Source organism: Triticum dicoccoides, chromosome 2A, assembly GCF_002162155.2.
Source record: "Triticum dicoccoides isolate Atlit2015 ecotype Zavitan chromosome 2A, WEW_v2.0, whole genome shotgun sequence".
Classification (NCBI taxonomy): domain Eukaryota; kingdom Viridiplantae; phylum Streptophyta; class Magnoliopsida; order Poales; family Poaceae; genus Triticum; species Triticum dicoccoides.
Window position 1 is genome coordinate 717140141 of NC_041382.1, and position 5187 is coordinate 717145327.

Sequence of the window (5187 nt, forward strand, 5' to 3'; positions counted from 1 at the left end):
AGGACACCCAAACCCTAGAAGAAAACAATGACGGTCTCCTACCCCCTCCCGTCGCGCCCCTACCCGATCGACAAACTCTCTTGAGGCCACCCAAATTTACCAAGTTAAAAGAGCGTTGTCGTCGAGGCCACCCGGAACCCTTGAAGCGTTGTTGAGGCCACCCCAAACCCTTCAAGCGTTGCCAAGGCCACCCCAAAACCTAGAGAAGCGTCGAGGCCAGGCCACTAATATGATTCCTTATTGTTCTTACCTAGCTAGTTCTATGTTTGCCACTAATATATCCATCTGTCATGTTTGAATAATAATTGACATGTTGTAAATATTTGCAAAAACTATGGATCCGCACCCCCGAAATGAAGAAAGAGAAGCGGTGTTGGGGGAGATAATCGCGCATGGAAGTGATGCCGTGTTGTCGTTTCTCAACGTCACATGCACCGTTGGTCTGGAAAGACAGGATGAAGAAGCAGGCTACGACGATGATCAAACAATGGAGGAGGAAGGACACCGTGATGACGACTCCGGTGCCCGAATGGAGGGGGAAGGACACCGTGATGACGGCTCCGATGACCGAATGGAGGGGGAATGACACAGTGATGACGGCTCCGGTGACCAAACGGAGTCCGGCCAGGTATATATATTAATTAATTAAGCATGTGCTGACTATAGCTAATTGATGCATTAATTGTTTTTGGTATGTACACATATTAACTCTCTTCTTTTTCTTCTTTTCTAGTCCTCTGGATCGAGCAACACTTCGGTAACGAGACGAGGCCCGAAGAGAAAGTTGCGCACTGATGAAAGGTACACGATCATCGAAATTGATTGCGCTCGCCAACCGATTGAACCCCTCCGGACCAAGAAAAAATTTAATGCTCAGTGCGGGGTTCTAGTAGGCACATGATCCCGATCAGCATCGAGCAATGGTTGAAGCCTAAGGACAAAGACTCTCAGGTGTCTTATGCTCTTAAGAAGATGGGTGAGCTATTCAGGAGGTGGAAGAATCAGCTGAAATCATCATTTGTCGACCAAGACAAGACTCCAGAATTCATCGACCGATTTGAGAAGATCAAAGATCAGTGGCCCGAATTTTTCACCAAAAAGAAATCTGAGAGAGCAGCGAAGATGTCGGCAACAAACAAGAAAAATGCTGCAAAGAAGAGGCATCACCATTGCATGGGGTCAGGTGGCTACCTGAAAGCCTGACCGTTGTGGGACAAGGCTAAGAATGACCTCATTGCTAAAGGGATCGAACCAGAGACGCAACGCTGGCCAGACCGTTGCAGGACTTGGTTCTTCGGGGTTGGGGGAAAATTGGACCCTGCAACAGGGAAGTGCGTTTGGACCAACGAGCAGCTGAACACACCCATCGAGAAGCTTCAGGAGTATATTGAAAATGCGCAGCAAGGGACATTCTTTACGGACAGAGAGATCGACGAGCTCACAGATGCCCTCGGGAATCCTGAGAACCCCGGACGGACACGAGGCACGCCAGGCTCCCTTTCGTGGAAGGCTGGATTTCCCGACGCAGGCGGTTACAAACGCCGAGAGAGGAAGAAGAAAAAGGAGTTGACCCAACTACAGGTGCTGCACGCAAGGGTACAAGCGCTAGAGGAACGAGATGAGGCCCGCAGCACGCGACCTGCCGAAGCTGCTACACCCGAAGCTACACCGCCATCTCAGCGGAGAAGCAGCGTGGCTTCCACAGAGCTGCTTCATGAGCCTGTCTTCATGGCTCCTGCTAGCTACCCCGTGGACTTAATCACGGAGTCTCACAATTGCCACCTTATGACGCAATGGATGAATATGAAAGTCAAGGCGGCTGTTGGCTCTATTGCACGTCCTGAACCTGGCGCAACTTTTCACTGCCGACCGATTCCAGAAGGATATGCTAGGGTGATGGTAGACGAAATAACGGAGGGATTTGAGGAGCTCGAGCTTGACCACCCTACCGGTGGAGGGGAGAATCGGCTGGGTTCTGCTCTGAAAACTCCATTCCTATGGCGGAAGGAGCTCATCAACCTTCCAAATTGGATGCCTCTGCCTCCTCCGGCGAGTCAAGGCACTCCGCCTCCTCCACCGCCTCCTCCTCCGGCGAGTGATCAAGGCACTCAGCCTCCTTCTCCGGCATGTGGCGGCACTCCGCCACCTTATCCGCCTGCGCCGGCGCGCCCGAGCAGCCACCAGCCTCCTTCTCCAGCGCGTGGCGGCACTCCGCCTCCTTCTCTACCTGCGCCGGCGCGCCCGAGTAGCCACCAGCCTCCTCCTTCTCCGCCTCGCCAGCAAGGGCGGAAGAGATCCGCCGCCGCCCCGGCTGCTCCGGCGCGTCGTAGTCCTTCTGCTCCGCCTCGTAAGCAAGCACGAAAGAAGACAGCCGCAGCTGCTCCATCTGCTCCTGCGTCTAGCAGTACAGCGAGAGGCGAGAGGCAATACAGATTCGTTCCACCTCTCAAGCCTCTAGAGAAGTTACCATACAAGAGGACCGTGGAAGAAAACGCGAAGATCGTGGAAAAAGAAGTGAATGACTTCTTTGAAGGGGTGAAAGCAAAGAGACATCCACCTCCGGAGGAGAAGGTAGACCGGGTGAAAGCAAAGCGCACTATCGATGCCCTGAGGAAACCACCAAAGTCTCCGCTGAAAAACAACTATGAGCGCATTACTGCAAAGGTATATATCGAAGCGGAGCGGTCGGGAAATACTATCAGTGATCGAAGGTTAGCAGAACGACGAGTTGGTAAAAAAATTGCCTAGCTCGGCGAACAAGCGGACCAATCGTGCACCCCGCTCAAGGTGTCTAGCGATATCGTCGCTAATGATCCGGGGATGGAGCCCGGTTATAGCAATCTTGAAGATTACCTGCCCGACAATGTACATTATGATTTCTTGGAGGTGGAAGAACACCAATACCATTACGGGAAGCCTCTTGTCAAAGATGAAAAATCTCTAACAACGATGATGTGAAGATTCCATGATTGGTACATGAAAACCTGCAGAGAGTCTGGGGGGACGAATATTTTGTATTTGAGAGTTAAAGAGGAGCACGACCTTGTTGGAATTGATTTGTTGACTGTTCCATTTGAGGAGTTCCTCCAGTGGTTCAATCAAAAGGCCCTCGATAAATTAACGGTCACTTGCTACTATCTGTAAGTACTACTTCTGTCATTCAGTCTCTATATATAGCTCAGCGCTTTCATTGCATGTATATATGATTATCCTCACTATATTATGCAGATTGAAGATCGTCGAGTGCAGAAAAGCCGAAATGTATGATATTGGGTTCATGAACACAAATCTCATAGATAAATTTGAGGTTGAAAAGAACGCCGATGATGCTGAGGCCAACTTGCTCAAATCATTGATAGTAAATCAAAAAAAAGATAAACTACTCTTTCCTTACAACTTCGAGTGAGTGTTACTGTCTTGTGCATATTCGGTTTCCCTTATTACTCGAGCGAGGTTATAGTAATGTAATTGATGAGTTATGCATGTGTGCGCAGCCTCCACTATATTCTCCTGGAGATTAAGCTTGAGCAGGGACTAGTAACCGTCTTAGACTCGAGACGAAAATCTCCCGAGACCTATGCGGACATGACTAAAATGCTCGAGAAGTAAGTTCAATCGATCATTATCGCACCATATCGGCAACTTTTTCTTCATTTCCTGATATCAAGTAATTGTTTTCTTTGTATCGCAGGGTTTGGAAAGTATTCACCGCACAAGCTCCGGGACTGCTGGGGGAGCTGCGATGGACATACCCGAAAGTAAGTAGTACTAGCTAGCTAGTTCCGCGCATCTCGATCACGTTGATTCTAGCTACTTTCATCAATGCCATTTATAATGCTTTATTATCAGTTTGATTGACCTCTATTTCTCGTAAAGTGCTTGTGGCGGGAACAAGGGAATGATTTCTGTGGACACTATGTGTGCGAGTTCATCTACAATGCGACTTGCAAAGATAAACGGGGCTACTCTAAAAGACAATTTGATGTGCGTAAGCAATAATATTCACAATTTCATTTTATTACACCATCATTTCTGTTGAGTTTCATTCATATATATATGTATTAACCCCCTTCTTCAAATTAGATGTGGGAGATGCGGAATGAACTCCTACAAGAAGATCGCATGAATGCAATTCAAGAGGAATTAGCGGGATTCTTTTTTCACCATGTCACTACTAGGAAAATGGCTATAGATGAAATGGACACTAATGGCGCACCACGTGTGTGGTGCGCCATTAGAATATAGCAATGGCGCACCACATACAGGTACGCCATTAGTAATATATTACTAATGGCGCACCTGGTGTGCGGTGCGCTATTAGAAGTTTTGAAAAAAAATTGTTACTAATGGCGCACCGTGGGTGTGGTGCGCCATTACTAGTTGACATAGTAATGGCGCACCACACCCACGGTGCGCCACTAGAAGTTTTGAAAAAAAAATAAAAAAATTTGTTAGTAATGGCGCACTAGTGGACAGTGCGCCATTACTAGTTTTTAACTAGTAATGGCGCACTGTCCACTGGTGCGCCATTACTAAGTTTTTTTCAAAAAAAATTCAAAAAAAAATTCAAATTTTTTTATATTTTTTTAAAACTAGTAATGGCACACCGTGGGTGTGGTGCGCCATTACTTGTTTAACTACTAATGGCGCACCACCCCACGGTGCGCCATTACTAGTTTGCCCGGCTTCCACCGAATGCACCCCCACCACGTGGACCGCCTTTTCAGTTTTTAAAAAAATAAAAAAAATGATAAAAATGTCAAAAAAATAAAAGAGAATAAGTTTGCCATGTGATATGTGGTCTAGTTGTTGGGAAAATTTACAAATATAAATTTCAACTTTATTTGCAAAATCTCTCTGAAAATTTGTAAAATGGGCATAACTTTTGCATACGAACTCGGATTAAAAAGTTTTATATATGAAAAATCATCTACTCGAAAAGTTACATCCAAATTTTACTGGGGGAACCCCGTTAAACATTTTCAAAATCCCCAAAAACCTAACACAAAAAAGTTATGGGGCTTTCAAGATCTAGAGGCAAAAAAATTCAAAAAAAAAGTTTTGAAATTTTTTTTAATTTTTTTTTCAAAAAATGATACGTAATATGACCGGGAAGTTTGAAATATTTTTCAAAATTTCATCATAGTCATGAACATGAACAAAGTCCTAGACATCAACAAGGTATAA